This window comes from Nycticebus coucang, chromosome 9, assembly GCF_027406575.1.
Source record: "Nycticebus coucang isolate mNycCou1 chromosome 9, mNycCou1.pri, whole genome shotgun sequence".
Taxonomy (NCBI): domain Eukaryota; kingdom Metazoa; phylum Chordata; class Mammalia; order Primates; family Lorisidae; genus Nycticebus; species Nycticebus coucang.
In genome coordinates this window covers 52418030-52435462 of record NC_069788.1, presented here as the reverse complement: position 1 = coordinate 52435462, position 17433 = coordinate 52418030, and the positions used below count along the sequence as shown (strand labels likewise).

Here is a 17433-nt window from a genome sequence, read left to right as displayed (position 1 = left end):
GGCCAAAAACCAAAAAAAAAAAAAAAAAAAAGAAATTTGAGTTTGTGCAGGATTCTTCTATCTAAAGTACTTGCTCTTATCCACTCCTTCTTTCAGGGAATACACAGAATTTATTCACAGAATGCTTATATTTTTCCCTTCCCTCAGCACCCGCAGTCATTTTCTTGCTAGGGAAGTTTGTTCAGTGTTTTCATCCCCACATCCTTTGGAATTTCAAACGAAATTGAAACTTCACCTCTACTAAACTGCCCTAAGAAACACAGGTAATTGGAGGGAAATCAGAATTCATGGTTCTTCATCGGATGCTGATGACCCAAGACAACAGCCCTACAAATTAAGAATTCTTCTCTGTGCAGATGCAACCCATAGTATTGAAGAAGCAACAATAATGAATAGAAATTGAGTACTGCCCTACTCAGCTCCATTGTTTAACTTTCCACCGTTTTATTAACCACGAATCAGGAGTCTAGATTGGCCAGCTCCCCTGAGATCGAGTCCGAGGGAACTGATTCTAGGAAATTCTGTACCCTGGGAGCTCCAGGATGAGTTGACTGGCTGTGCTGAGAGGACAGAAGAGCTGACCAGGTTCCCCAGAAGCGGGAGAGTGAAGGCGAACTCCTGAGGGTGCTTGTCCAACCGGCCACACCTACCGCCTACTGATGCGCCTCCTGCCGCCGGAGCAGGGAGACCGAGGAAAGAGCTTAGGTGACAGCCAGTGTCTGTCATGTCTCTAGCACTTGTATGAGTCACGCAAAGGCTAAGCCTATTTTTTTTCTTCCTGGAAGTTTTTTCACTCTAGTTTCTTGTTCATTCGTGCAGAAACTACTCCTCATCTCTATGTCTCCAAGAATTCTCCAAAGCATATTCTAAATGTCTTTAAGGACCCGCCAAAGGATTCCCGAGCATAAACTTTGAAGCAGAGTTCCCACACCCCTACGCTGTAATGACGAGGTGGCCGAGTGGTTAAGGCGATGGACTGCTAATCCATTGTGCTCTGCACGCGTGGGTTCGAATCCCACCTTCGTCGCTGGTCACTTTTAGTGAGAGGAAGATAACAGTGCTCAATTCAAACCGTCCGTCCGCTTCCTTTCGATTATGTTGGAATTTGTACTCCTCTCTTTGGCGAGAAGAAAATTGCTCTCCTATTCTGAAATGTTTCCTGTTCCCTAAGTATGATGATGGTATTTTGGGTTTTTTCACCTTTAAGATCTATTGGGTACTGATTGTCAATATTGTTCATATCATCAATTTAAAGAAGTTCCTTCTGGTAGGCTGCCTAACTGATGACTGAAAGCCTTAGAATCTGAGGAAGGGTGAGTGAGGGGAGAAAGGGGAAACTGCCCATAACGGGGACGAAACTCGGGTCTGGTTATTCAGTCCCTTGCACTAGAAACCATTACTACTGTGAGCAGTAAAATACATCGAAAAGATAAGGTAAGAAAAAACCACAGCAGGACAAAAACAGCAAGGCAGAAATTCAATGACTTAGATCCTCAAGAACAAATAGAGAGGCCAAAATTGAAGAAACGTGTAGCATTGAAGAGACAGTCACAAGTATTTTTTTTTCTTTTTTAAGTTAAGAAATCCTAAGTTATTTTCAAGTGATAATCACAAATTAAAAAATTTACTTTTGTAATGGTCACTTTTTTTGAAGTCTCAGCTATTATCATGCCTACTTTACTTGCCCTCATAACAACTGCGAAGACATAAAAATTCACGTTTGTTGATTAACAGTACTTCATAAACATTTTAAAACTCAGTCTTCTTCAGGATCATTTTAGTAGCTACATTATACTCCAAGGAGTTCACATACCATGATCTACTTAAGCCATTCTTCTGTTATTGAAATTTATTTTCTTTCAGGAGAATTAATGATTCAAAGGATTGTTTATTGCAGAAATAGGTTAATGGCTTTGAATATCTTATAGATCTTGTTGGTAATTAGTCAATTCTATTTCAGCTAATGTTGTTTCTCTTTACAGTACAATCACCAGTGCAGGAGGGACCTACTTTCCCCACAGACATTAGACAAGCTGAAATTACAATTACTTATATGCTCTCTATAAAATAAAACATATTATGTACTTATACATATTTTGGATATATCCAGTAAGTAGAATAGCCAGAATTTTCCCCAATTGTTTGCTAATTATACTTTTATTTGCTATAAACCTGTCAGTCCTTAGCGGTTCTCAACCTGTGGGTTGCGACCCGTTTGTAACAGTGAAAATACATCACAGCATTAGGAAGGTTGAGAACCACTGCAAAGAATTCGCCACAAGTATTTTTCTCTGTTAATTTTCAAGTAGATTTTTTTCACATAATTTAATCATGGAAATTTGAAAAATACCCAAAACTTATGTAAGTATAAATATATCCACATATCCATCTCAGAACTTCCATTTTACCACATTTTTGAAAATTCTTGTTCTGCAGAATAGTGGTTTTTAAATTTTTAAATGTTTTTGTGAAAATTACCACTCATGTAGAAGACTACAATTGTGACAAAGGTGAAGAAGTAGAACATGGCAAGTATATAGTAAATGCCCTTCCAATAACTGTCCCCAAAGATAACTCTCAACTTGAATTTTATTACTTCCTTGCATTTTAAAGTTATTTTATAACCAATTTTTTCATTCTTAAACACTACTGTGCACCTGTCTTAATTTTATATAGAATCATATATACAGTATTTATCTTTTCTACTTTTTCCTTAATAATATTCTATAATTTTCATTCTTGTTGCTATATTTATGTATTTATATTATGTATTTCTATATATTATGTCATATATATATTTCTGTATAGTATGTCAGAATATAAACATAATTACAACTTATTTATCCTTTATATTCATTATTCTTTGCTGCGTAACAGATTATCCTAAAACTTAGTTGTTTTTTTTGTTTTTTTTTTTTTTTTTTTAATTTTTTTATTAAATCATAAGTGTATACAATGATATGATTATGGGGCATCATACACTCACTTCATAAACCATTTGACACATTTTTATCCCAGTGGTTAACATAGCCTTTCCGGCGTTATCTCAGTTACTGTGCCAAAACATTTATATTCTACATTTACCAAGTTTCGCAAATACCCCTGTAATATGCACCACAGGTGTGATCCCACCGATTCCCCTCCCTCTACCCACCCCCCCCTTTCCCACTTCCCCCTATTGTTAAGTTGTAGTTGGGTTATAGCTTTCATGTGAGAGTCCCAAATTAGTTTCATAGTAGGGCTGTGTACATTGGATATTTTTTCTTCCATTCTTGGGATACTTTACTAAGAAGAATATGTTCCAGCTCCATCCATGTAAACATGAAAGAGGTAAAGTCTCCATCTTTCTTTAAGGCTGCATAGTATTCCATGGTATACATATACCACAATTTATTAATCCATTCGTGGATCGATGGGCACTTCGGCTTTTTCCATGACTTAGCAATTATGAATTGGGCTGCAATAAACATTCTGGTACAAATATCTTTGTTATGTTGTGATTTTTGGTCTTCTGGGTATATGCCCAGCAGAGGAATTACAGGATTGAATGGCAGATCTATTTTTAGATCTCTGAGTGTTCTCCATATATCCCTCCAAAAGGAATGTATTAATTTGCATTCCCACCAGCAGTGCAGAAGTGTTCCCTTTTCTCCGCATCCACGCCAACATCTCTGGTCTTGAGATTTTGTGATATAGGCTAGTCTCATTGGAGTTAGATGATATCTCAAAGTGGTTTTGATTTGCATTTCTCTGATGATTAAAGATGATGAGCATTTTTTCATATGTCTGAAGGCCGTGCGCCTGTCTTCTTCAGAGAAGTTTCTCTTCAAATCCCTTGCCCAGCCTGCGATGGGATCCCTTGTTTTTTTCTTGCTGATGCGTTTGAGTTCTCTGTGGATTCTGGTTATTAAACCTTTGTCAGAGTTATACCCTGCAAATATTTTCTCCCATTCTGAGGGCTGTCTGCTTGCTCTGCTTACTGTGTTCTTAGCTGTGCAGAAGCTTTTTAGTTTGATCAAGTCCCAGTAGTGTATTTTTGAAGCTGCTTCAATTGCCCGGGGGGTTCTCCTCATGAAATACTCACCCAGACCAATTTCTTCAAGGGTTTTCCCTGCATTCTCCTCTAGTATTTTTATAGTTTCATGTCTTAAGTTTAAATCTTTAATCCAATGAGAGTCTATCTTAGTTAATGGTGAAAGGTGTGGGTCTAATTTCAGTCTTCTGCAGGTTGCCAGCCAGTTCACCCAGCACCATTTGTTAAATAGGGAATCTTTTCCCCACTGAATGTTTTTAATTGGCTTGTCAAAAATCAAATAGCGGTAAGTAGCTGGATTCATCTCTTGGTTCTCTATTCTATTCCAGATATCTACTTCTCTGTTTTTGTGCCAATACCATGCTGTTTTGATCACTATCGATTTGTAGTAAAGTCTGAGGTCTGGTAGTGTGATTCCTCCTGTTTTGTTTTTATTTCTGAGTAATGTCTTGGCTATTCGAGGTTTTTTCTGATTCCATATAAAACGAAGTAATGTTTTTTCAAGATCTTTAAAATATGACAGTGGAGCTTTAATAGGGAGTGCGTTGAAAGTATATATTGCTTTGGGTAGTATGGACATTTTGATAATGTTGATTCTTCCTAGCCATGAGCATGGTATGTTTTTCCATTTGTTAACATTTTCAGCTATTTCTTTTCTTAGAGTTTCATAGTTCTCTTTATAGAGATCTTTCACGTCTTTTGTTAGGTAAATTCCCAAATATTTCATCTTCTTTGGCACTACTGTGAATGGGATAGAGTCCTTAACTGCTTTTTCAATTTGACTGTTGTTGGTGTATATAAAGGCTACCGATTTATGAATGTTGATTTTGTAACCTGAGACGCTGCTGTATTCCTTGATCACTTCTAGGAGTTTTGTAGTAGAGTCCCTAGTGTTTTCCAGATACACAATCATATCATCTGCGAAGAGCGAGAGTTTGATCTCTTCTGACCCTATATGGATACCCTTGATCGCCTTTTCTTCCCTAATTGCGGTGGCTAAAACTTCCATTACAATGTTGAAAAGCAATGGAGACAATGGGCAGCCTTGTCTGGTTCCTGATCTGAGTGGAAATGATTCCAATTTAACTCCATTCAATATGATATTGGCTGTGGGTTTGCTGTAGATAGCCTCTATCAGTTTAAGAAAAGTCCCTTCTAGACCAATTTTCTTGAGTGTTCTGATCATGAAGGGATGCTGGATATTATCAAAAGCTTTTTCTGCATCAATTGAGAGAATCATATGGTCTTTGTTTTTTAATTTGTTTATGTGCTGAATTACATTTATAGATTTACGTATATTGAACCAGCCTTGAGACCCTGGGATAAAACCAACTTGGTCATGATGTATAATTTGTTTGATGTGTTGCTGGATTCTGTTTGTTAGGATCTTGTTGAATATTTTTGCATCTATATTCATTAGTGATATTGGTCTATAATTTTCTTTTCTTGTTGGGTCTTTTCCTGGTTTGGGGATCAGGGTGATATTTGCTTCATAGAACGTGTTGGGTAGTCTTCCTTCTTTTTCTACATTTTGGAACAGGTTGAGTAATATAGGTACTAATTCCTCTTTAAAGGTTTGGTAGAATTCTGACGTGAAACCATCTGGTCCCGGGCTTTTCTTTTTAGGGAGGTTTTGTATAGTTGATGCTATTTCTGAACTTGTTATGGGTCTGTTCAACATTTCCACTTGATTCTGGTTAAGTCTTGGAAGGTGGCGTGCTTCCAAGTACCGGTCTATTTCCTTCAGATTTTCATATTTCTGAGAATAAAGTTTCTTGTAATATTCATTAAGGATTTTTTGGATTTCTGATGAGTCTGTGGTTATTTTGTCTTTGTTGTTTCTGATTGATGATATTAGAGATTTTACTCTTTTTTTCCTGATTAGGTTGGCCAGAGGTTTATCTATTTTATTGACCTTTTCAAAAAACCAGCTTTTTGATTTATTGATCTGTTGTATTATTCTTTTGTTTTCAATTTCATTTAATTCTGCTCTAATTTTGGTTATTTCTTTTCTTCTACTGGGTTTGGGGTTGGAATGTTCTTCCTTTTCCAGTTGCGTGAGATGTCCCATTAAGTTGTTAACTTCCTCTCTTTCCGTTCTCTTGAGGAAGGCTTGCAGTGCTATAAATTTCCCTCTTAGAACTGCCTTTGCAGTGTCCCAGAGGTTCTGATAGCTTGTGTCTTCATTGTCATTTTGTTCCAAAAAATTGGTGATTTCTTTCTTAATCTCATCTCTGACCCAGCTATCATTCAGCATAAGGTTATTTAACTTCCATGTTTTTGTATGGGTATGCGGATTCCTGTTGTTACTCAATTCAAGTTTTATTCCATGATGGTCCGAGAAGATGCATGGAATAATTTCTATTCCTTTAAATTTACTGAGGTTAGACTTGTGACCTAAAATGTGATCAATTTTGGAGTAAGTTCCGTGGGCTGATGAGAAGTATGTGTATTCAGTTTTGTTGGGATGAAATGTTCTGTAGATGTCTGCTAAATCTAAATACTGGATGGTTAGGTTTAAATCTAAGATTTCTTTGCTCAGCTTCTTTCTGGAGGATCGATCCAACACTGCCAAGGGAGTGTTGAAATCTCCAACGATTATGGAGCTGGAGGAAATCAAGTTACTCATGTCTGTTAGAGTTTCTCTTATAAATTGAGGTGCATTCTGGTTGGGTGCATAGATATTAATAATTGAGATCTCGTCATATTGAGTATTACCCTTAACAAATATGAAGTGACCATTCTTGTCCTTCCTTACTTTTGATGGTTTAAAGCCTACTGTATCTGCAAATAAAATTGCAACACCTGCTTTTTTCTGATTACCATTTGCCTGAAATATGGATGACCATCCTTTCACCCTGAGTCTGTATTTGTCTTTTAAGTTGAGATGTGACTCTTGTATGCAACAAATATCTGGCTTAAGTTTTTGTATCCAGTCAGCTAACCTATGCCTCTTTAGAGGACAGTTTAAGCCATTCACATTGATGGAGAGTATTGATAAGTCTGGTGGAATTTTGGGTATCGAGTTTTTCAAAGGTCCAGTGGACATTTTTAATCCTTTCGCCAGTGTGGAAGTTGGAGTTTGATCCGAAGTTTCTGAGTGAGTTTACTTTTGTGGTATAGGATTGGGTTGGTCATTGTGGAGGATAGGTCTGAGAACATCCTGAAGAGCTGGTTTACTTATGGCAAATTTTTTCAACATATGAATGTCATTGAAGTATTTAATTTCTCCATCATAGATGAAACTCAGTTTAGCTGGATACAAGATCCTGGGTTGAAAGTTTTTTTGCTTTAGGAGATTAAAAGTTGATGACCAGCCTCTTCTTGCTTGAAAAGTTTCAGCAGAGAGATCTGCAGTTATTCTAATATTCTTACCTTTGTACGTTATAGTTTTCTTTCGCCGGGCTGCTTTGAGAATCTTCTCTTTCATGTTAACTTTAGTGAAGCTAATTATGATATGTCTGGGAGATGGCTTATTGGGGTTGAATCGTGCTGGGGTTCTGAAGCTGTCTGCTATCTGAATTTCAGATTCTCTAGGCATGTCTGGAAAATTTTCTTTCATAATTTCATGTAGAAGGGCCTCTGTGCCCTTGGCTGCCACATCATCAGCCTCCGAAATTCCTATAACCCTTATGTTATGTTTTTTCGAATTATCTGAGAGCTCTCTGAGTGAGTGATCCGTTTTTGCTCTCCATTTCTCTTCCTCTTTGAGAGATTGGGAGCGTTCGAAGACTTTATCTTCAATGTCAGAAATCCTTTCTTCTGCTTGCTCCATTCTGTTACTGAGGGATTCTACTGTATTTTTCATATCTTTGAGGGCTGTAAGTTCTTGTTTCAGTGTGTCTAAGTCTTTGGTGGTTTTGTCTTTAAATTCGTTAAATTCTTGAGACAACTTTTGAATTTCTCCTCGAATTCCTAATTCCATTTTATTAATCTTGTCTACAAACCAAATTCTGAATTCGACTTCTGACATCTCAGCCAGTTGTTTATGAATGGGATCTTCAATCACATCTGCCGTATCTTTTCTTGGGGGGGTTGATCTATTCTGGTTATTCATGTTACCAGAGTTTTTCCGCTGATTCCGCCCCATGGTTTACTCCCTTTGGTTTTTCCCCTGGGGTTTTATCGAGGGCCCGTACAGTGTTGTGGCCTGAGAAACTGGGGCCCTGTCTGGTGTGGTGGAGCAAAGTGGTTCTGTCTTGTTTTCAGCTGGTTTCTGTTCGATCCTATTGCAATTTCTACTCTGGCTTGAAGTCTCAGCTGTGTGAAAAAATCAGCAATTAAGTCACCCCGCCTGCCCACCTCTGGCCCCAGTTGGAAAAGGAGAATCAAACCTTCCTACAATCGCACACCCAGGGCACCACCTGAAAAGTCCTCAGTCTATTAGCCCAGTTCAAAAGGTCCGAATCAACTGTCTCAATCGGCACTTGTCTCAGGTGGAAGGGTTCAAGAGGTCTCTGGGAACTGGATCACAGGGGCCTGGTGACTCCTCTGACACAGCTCACCCCAGTGCAGCGTGGAATCAGGAGGAGCCACCCCGCAAACAGAGCAGTCTGGGAAGGTTGACGTCTCCTTCCCCACTTTGCCCCTCCGTCGGACCCAGTCACTGGTATCTCTGCAGATGGCTAACCCAGTTGCCTGCAGTGAACAGACACTCCAGGGGTTTGCACCTGCCTGAATCGCGAGGAAGTCTGCCAGGCCCCCGCAGACTGCCGCTATCTAGCAGGAGGAGATGGGGCCTGACATCTTTGAGTGTTTGATGCAGGTGATGGGAAGGAGGTGTTCACTCAGGCTTAGCCCCGTCCCTGATGGATGCTGCTAACAGAACAGAACAGAACAGACAACTTTGTGAGGTTCTGTCTCTGTTCCTGTCATCGCCTACAGGAGACGGGCTGTTTTGAGTTCAAACGTCTTTGCTGCTGGAGAATTGCGTCTGAACACCTCTCTGGGTCGGCCCCGCCCTGGAGGCTTCTGGGTTTGTGAGCCGTGACACCGGTGGCCTCCTCTGGTTGCCCAGGGAGACAGGGGGTGTGGCCTCAGAATATCCAGAAGTGAGCGTTCTGCCGTTAAAGAAAAAACGGCTGTTGATCTACCTCCAGGGAACTGCTGCTCTGGTGTGGGCACTCAGGCGACCCTTTTCTCCTCTGTCCCGCGCCCCAGAGTCAGCACTGAGCAGCTGCAGTTTGTGCTGGGTCCACACCCCTTAAGAGATCCCCCAAGAATCAGAACTCTTGGGGGATGGGCCCCCAGACCCGGATTGGGAGTGGGGCGGGGGGAAGCTAGAGTTTCATTCAGTTTCACGCAATACTACGGTCCGGGGAGGGCTCCTGCACTGCACCGCAGGGAAGTGCCGCCAAGGCTTGATTTCCCCTCAGCGGAGTGCCCTCTCCTCGCTCACGTGTCCCAGAGTCAGCGCTGACCTGACGCAGCTCAGGCACTGTGCACTCCCCTCGAGAAATCACCCAAGGAGCCGAACTCCGGAGGGATAGGCCCTCAGACCCTGAGTGAGAGTAGGGGCTCTCAGCTCTCAGCGGGGAGGCCAGAGTCTTATTCAGTCTTGTGCCCGGGGAGGGCTCCTGCACTGCACCGCAGGGAAGTGCCGCCAAGGCTTGATTTCCCCTCAGCGGAGTGCCCTCTCCTCGCTCACGTATCCCAGAGTCAGCGCTGACCTGACGCAGCTCAGGCACTGTGCACTCCCCTCGAGAAATCACCCAAGGAGCCGAACTCCTGGGGGATAGGCCCTCAGACCCCGAGTGAGAGTAGGGGTTCTCAGCTCTCAGCGGGGAGGCCAGAGTCTGATTCAGTCTTGGGCCCCGTATGCCCGGGGAGGGTTGCTGCACTGCACCGCAGGGAAGTGCCGCCAAGGCTTGATTTCCCCTCAGCGGAGTGCCCTCTCCTCGCTCACGTATCCCAGAGTCAGCGCTGACCTGACGCAGCTCAGGCACTGTGCACTCCCCTCGAGAAATCACCCAAGGAGCCGAACTCCTGGGGGATAGGCCCTCAGACCCCGAGTGAGAGTAGGGGTTCTCAGCTCTCAGCGGGGAGGCCAGAGTCTTATTCAGTCTTGGGCCCCGTATGCCCGGGGAGAGTTGGTGCACTGCACCGCAGGGAAGTGCCGCGAGGCGTGACTCCCCCTCAGCCCGGTGCCCTCTCCTCACTCGCGGGCCTCAGAGTCAATGCTACCAGTCGCAGCTCGGGGACTGTCCACTCCCCTTGAGAAATCACCCAAGGATCCGAAGTCCTGGGGGACAGGCCTCCAGACCTCAGTGGGCGGGAGGGGAGCGCAGGGGATTCAGGGTTGCCGGCAAAGGATTCCCAAAGTTTTATTCAGCCCTATGTCCGGCAGGAGAACGCCACGGCACCCCAGTAGGGGAGGTAGGTCCAGTTTTTAGAAGGTCTTTCCCGTGGAGTGTAGTGGGAGGGCCTTTAATTTCTGCCCGCTTGTTAAATTGTGGGGCTCCAGAGCCGGTCTCATGGGGGAGGGGGACTCCCGTCCGCTTGGTGGTGGATTTTGTACCTTTTGTTTGCGTCCTTGTGATCACAACTTGCCTCAGCGGTGTTGATGTGCGTTCTTCAGCCTTCTCTCTTGGTGAGGCTCAAGTCCACCAGGATACTTACTAAATTCCTGTCCCTTAACTCTCCTTCTGGACGGGAGCCTTTGTTGAAAGCTGGCTTCAGTCCGCCATCTTGTCTCCCTCCTCCCAAGTTTATTCTAAAACTTAGTTGTTTAAAACATTTATTGTCTTCCAGTTTTTGTGGGTCAGGAATCTGGGAGCAGTTTAACTGGGTTCTCTGGCTCAGGGTCCCTCACAAAGCTGCAACCAAGGTGTTGGCAGAAGCTTCAGTAATGGCAAGGCCACAGTGGAAAAGGATCAGCTTTCATGATCACTGATATAGTTGATAGAATGTTAGACTACTATTGTCTGGAAACCACTGTCACTTCTTGCCATTTGAACTCTCCAGAGGATAGCTCACAACATAATGACTTATTTCATCAGAGCAAGCAAGCCAGAAAAACTAGAGTGTGAAAAAGACAAAAGGCACAACTATTTATAATCTAATTTTGGAAGTAACTGACATTCCATCACTTTTCTTGTATTGTGTTCATAGAAGGTTATTAAGTAGGTCCAGCTCACATTCGAAGGGATGAAATTAGAGGGGTGACTCTGGCTCAAAAGAGTAGAGCGCTGGCCCCATATATTGGAGGTGGCAGGTTCAAACACAGCCCCGGCCAAAAATTGCAAAAAAAAGGGGGCAGGGGGATGAAATTACACAAAGGCGTGACTAATAGGGACTGGGAGTCATGGCAGCACCATTGTAGAACTGCCTACCACTCTTCATGTTGATGAATGTTGCCCTTTACTAATAAGACTATTCATGCACATTTCTTCTGATGTGTATGGATATACATTTCTCAGTAATAAATAATGCATCTGTTTAGTTTTAGTAAAAGTGATGCCTGTTTTTCTCCATTGTTAACACTGGCTTACATCCACCAGCAGTGAAAGGGCTTTCCTGTTGGCCCACGTCCTCACTTCCACATTGCCTTCTCATTCTTTGTAATGTTAGCTATTTGGTGCTTGGGTGGTATTATGTCATCGTGTTTCTTTAATTTTCTATAATGGAAATGTCTGACAATAAAGGTAGAAATAATAGTATAAAGCACCCATGAATTCCTGCATGCTAATCACCCAACTTCAAATAGTTACCAATATCTTATCAATAACAAACCCTGACATTCATATTATTCTTAAAAATATTTGTCCTGTGTCTCTCAAAAATGAGGACATTGTGAAAAATTGCATATAACATGATTAGCAATAATTTTTCGAACTTACCACCTCCGGCATATGGGGCCAGCGCCCTGCTCCTTTGAGCTACAGGCACCTTGTTATTTATTTAAAAGAGCTAAAAACATGTCTACACAAAAACTTGCGCATGGATGTTAATGGCAGCTTTATTCATAATGCCAAAACTTGGAAGCAACCAAAATGTCCTTCAATAGGTAAATTAATAAATAAGGTGTGGTACATCCAGAGAATAAAATATTATTTAATGCTAAAAAAAGAAGTGAGTTTTCAAGCCATGAAAAAGACATGAAGGAAACAAATGCCTACTACTAAGTGAAAGAAGCCAATCTGAAATTGTTACATACTATGAGACTCCAACTATATGACATTCTGGAAAAGGCAAACTAATGGAGACAAACCTATGGAGTAAAAACTTTGGTGGTTCCATATGTTGGAGATGTAGGTAGAAATGAGAAGGTGGATTACAGAAGATTTTTAAGGCAGTGAAAATATTCTGTATTAAATACTACAGTGGTGGATACTTGTTATTTTGTATTTGTCCAAGTCCATAGAAGTAACACATCAAAAATGAACCCTAGTGTAAACTATGAACTTAGGTAATTATAGTGTTGTCAATACAGACTCATCAGTTCTAACAAATATACCACTTTGGTGGGGAATGTTGATAATGGGGGAGTTTGCACATGGGTAGAAGCAAGAGGTAGTTGGCAAAATCTCTGTATTTTTCTCTTAATTTTACAGTGAATATAAAACTATTCTAAAAAAAAAAAAGCCTTAAAAGTAGTTTTTAGAAGGTAGTTTTTCCAAACTAATGTACCAATAATATCCATACATTATCATTAATTTATATTATACATCTTTTAGAACTATTTAATTTAAAAAAATCCTCCTGAATTTTTTCCCTCATGCTATCTATTTTTTAATATAACCAGGTAATTTGTCCTGTAGGATATTCTGCATTTTCAATTTGGCTGATTGCTAAGTGAAGGTGTCAGAAACCTTATAATGTCATTGACCATGTTTATCAGTACCATTGTTTTCTGAAAACTCATAATTAAATGGAAAAGCTTGATGAGATTTCAACTTAGTTTTTCTCTCTCTCTCTCTCTCTGGCTTTGTGCTTCCAAATTGGATGCAAGTCCAATCATAATGAGCCACAGAAAGCATGAATGTCCCACTTTTATCAATGTTAAATTTGATCTAAGAGCTCACCCATTTATAGTCAGGCCGATTTACTCATTATAAAGTTCTGGAAAAACTCGTCACATAATACTTTTAGCATACATAGCAATTACATTACTGTTGTCTAGATATAATAACTATTTCATCCAAAATTGCAACATAGTGCATTTCTAATTCCTTCTGAATATAGCACTTGGATTCCTTTTAAGAATGATAATTTTCTTTCAGTAAATACCATGTTACTTTGTGATTCCCCTTTGTAGTATACTCACCTCCTTACTTCCAGCATGGCAACTGTTGATTACTTCCGTAGTTTTGCCATTTCTAAGGCATATACATAGAATCATATAATAATTTTAAAAATCATGTTACCTTGAAATGCATTTTATATAGAAAAGGAAAGATAAATGCTTGACTCTAATTATTTATTTGCTGATTTTCAGAAAAATTTGGTGTCCTATCATAAGAAATCTTTAAGTAGTTTTTTCTGTAGTATCATAGACTTGTGAATTTTAAAACATTTTATATATTGCAGTGTATCAGCTATTACTCTTTTTATGATATAACTTACATACAAGAATCCAAATAAATTGTGAGTATACAGCTCTTTGAATTATGGCATTATACCTGTTTAACCAAGGCCAAACATTAGACCATTGCTTGCATCCCCAAAACGTCTGCGTATCCCCTTCTAATCAGTAATACTTCACTTCTCCACAAATGCAACAATTACTCTCACTTCTAGCACCATATTGATTTTTTCTTTCTTTCTTTTTTTTTTTTTAGAGACAAAGTCTCACTTTGTTGCTCTTGGTAGAGTGCTATGGCGTCACAGCTCACAGCAACCTCCAGCTCTTTAGGCTTCGACGATTCTCTTGTCTCAGCCTCCCAAGAGCTGGGACTACAGGCGCCTGCCACACCCCACTATTTTTTGCTGCAGTTTGGCCAGGGCCAAGTTTGAACCCGCCACCCTGGGTTTATGTGGCCAGCGCCCTCCTCACCAAGCCGCGGGCACTGCCCAATATATTGACTTTTTTCTATAATTAAATTTTTAGCTCCTTACAGTAACTATATCATGTGTGTGGCTTTGTATTAATATAATATTATAGTGTAAGATAGACACATATAATTACAGTTCATTTTCATTGTGTTGTACTGTTCCATGATTTGAAAACCCACAATTTATCCATTCTACCCTTGATTGATTTGTTTTTTCAAGTTTGGCTATTATAACATAGATTTTTAGAGGTTTCTCCCCATATATCTTTTAGGGTACATTGCGCTGTATATAGTAAATGCAGAAGTGAAATGTCGAGTCCTAGGTTATACATAATTTATCAGATAATAGTATCAGTGCATTTTCAGCATATATAAAGTTCCTTTTCTCTGAGTGTTAATAGGTCAAGCTTGCTTATTTTTTCTGTAAATACTTTATTACTAATGCAGTTAAGTATTTTTCATATTATGATTACACTTAAATATTTCATTTTGTGGAATACAGCTTCAAATCACTTGACCGTTTTTTGTTTCCCTATTCTTTTCTTATGTGTAGTAGCCCTTTCTATATTTTGTTTACATGCTGTTTGCTGATTACATGTGCTATAAGTACATCCCTCAACTTTGTAACTTTTCATTTGAACCTCATAACCTCTTAATGATAACTTGAGGAACTAAAGATTTTAGTTTTAATGAATCCAAATTTTATATATACATGTGTGTAATATGCATTATATATATGTATATATGTGTATATGTGTGGGTTTTGTTTTAAAAATCTATTTAGGGCTGAGCGAGGTGGCTCATGCCTGTAATCCTAGCACTCTGGGAGGCCGAGGCAGGTGGAATGCCTGAGCTCACCAGCTCCAGACCAGACTGAACCAGAGCCAGACCTCATCTCTAAAACTAGCCAGGTGTTGTGGTTGGAACCTGTAGTCCCAGTTACTTGGGAGCTAAGGCAAGAGAATTGCTTAAGTCCAAGAGTTTTAGGTTGCTGTGAGCTGTGATTCCATAGCACTCCATTGAGGGTGACACAGTGAGACTGTCTCAAAATAAATAAATAAATAAAATCTACTCTGTAGAAGTCATAAAGATATTTGTCTTTAATAACATTTGGAGGCTGTATTGTTCTACCTTTTACGTTTAAACTATTATGCACCTAGAACTAATATTTATTTGGAGTGGGAAGAAAAATTAATTGGAATATCTTTTCATGTGTCTATATATCTAGCTAGCTGGCTTTCATCTATCTAGAGATAAATATATTCATTTTGGTAATCAAATGACCAATTGCCATTTGTTAAACAGACTGCCTTTTCCTTCTTTGCTCTGCAGGATCACCTTTACCCATGTACATTGTATGCCCGTATATGTGTGGTGCTTTTCAGTCCTCTATTCTCTTCCACTCACGAACTTATCCAACTTTAATATATTCTTATATATTATGCTTATGTAAGAATATATGTACTTAATATACTCATATATTACAGCTTCATAAATTTTATAACATGAAACTTGACCTGTTATTCCCCTTTAACATTTGCTTATTCTATATTAACTCCTTTTATTTCCAAATACATTTTAGAATCATTTTGTAAATTTCTGCAAAAAAGAAAGCTGCTGTGATTTTAGATAATTGTGCCTGAATCCATAGGTCAATTTGAATGTGATAAATACCTTTATAATATTGAGTTTATAATGTATGTTATACCTTTTAATTATTTAGGCCCTTTCTAATTTATCTCAATATTGTCATATTATTTTTCTACATAGAAATTTGGCCTACATTTTACTAGATATATTTTAGATATTTGTGGTGGTTTTGTGTTATTATTTATGGTATTTTTTAACAAATAATTTTATTATCACAATAGAATCTAATTCATTTTTATATCAGTCAAAGAAAGCCTGATAGAAAACCTACTCATTCATCACACAGATGCTGATGCAGAGAAGGAGACCTGACACCAGAAATGTTGTATCAGGAAAAGTTAATCTCATATCAGGTGATGCAGGATATGCAGTGTGGACAAGACCATGGGGAAAGCTCAGTCTGCAGCGGAGACACTTTCCCATACCAGCAATACCAATAACCCAAACGTGTCACCACCAAACTATTCCTCGTAATTATAAGGAAAGAAACAGTGTAAAGGAAGCTAAAACTGAAATGGACCACTTGTATCTGAGAGAGAAAATATTCTACTGAAAGTTACTCTTTTACATATCTGTGAACATTTTGAACAGGAAGGAATCCTTAGTTAATGTTGAGCATTATGGAGTGAACGGGTGTTAGGGAGGGAAGGTAATTGGTGCACAGGATAAGGGAACCCCCTTTGCTTTACACATCTAAGCTTCTGAGTGAATTTATTGACATCATTACAGAGCAATCATTCCATCCTAAGGACACAATAATCTAGTCATTTTAGGCAAAATCTCCTGTAATTTATGCACTTTACAGTAGATACGAAATTTATTCGGAAGTCTTGATGAACATTTAATATTGAAATGTCATATGACATGAGCGTTATGCTTTAATCAGTAGATTTTTTTTTAAGACAGAGTCTCACTCTGTTGCCTTGGCATCATCATAGCTCATGGCAACCCCAAACTTCTGAGCTCAAGCAATCCACCCATCTCAGCCTTCCACAGTGCTAGGATTACAGACATGAGCCACTATACCCAGCCTAATCAGTAGACTCCTATTGCTGCTACAATATAAACACATAGCATTTTGTTTATAGTAATTCTTATTCCCCAAAAATCACTCCAAACTTTTTATATCTTTGGCATAACAAAAGCATAAGGAGTTCTATCCTCTGGCCCTTACATCTATTCTTTTAAGTTATGGCTGATGCTTTCCCTGCTCGAACAACATAGCTCTTTAATAAAGAATCTATAGCACTAATTATCAACCAAGGACTGAGACTTTTGCCTCATCAGAGAACATTTGCCAATGTCTGGAGACATTATGGTTGTCACAACTGGAGAGGAGATGCTACTGGCATCTAGTGGTAAACATCCTAAATTAAAAAGACAGCCATCCTCCTGCCCCCCAAATAATTTTCCAGCCCCAAATGTCCATAGTTCCAAGGTTGAGAAATCCTGATATATTGTGATATATATTGTGATAGATGTTAATATATAAATATATATAAACATATACACACACATACATACATATATATAGAAAATTATATCAAATGACCCCAACTTTGTCTCACAGATCAATACTCAACTCCTTTGCTCATACTTAAGACCTTCCATGCTTTTTACTTAGCTTACTGCTCATTCAAACAAGGATTTAGTCTCTTTCACCCATGTTATGTGAATTCCAATCTCCAACCATTTCTTAGAATGTTTATGTAACCTACTGTACTCCTCTTCCTTTGACTAAATATGCTTTTGCAAAGA

General features: G+C 39.5%; 1 non-coding gene across 1 annotated transcript; it reads left to right on the top strand.

The window, feature by feature from the left end:
* Positions 1 to 945: 945 nt before the first annotated feature.
* Positions 946 to 1027, top strand: TRNAS-GCU (transfer RNA serine (anticodon GCU)). Its single transcript has one exon. It is a non-coding gene; the product is annotated as a tRNA-Ser (tRNA).
* The last annotated feature ends 16406 nt before the right edge of the window (positions 1028 to 17433 follow it).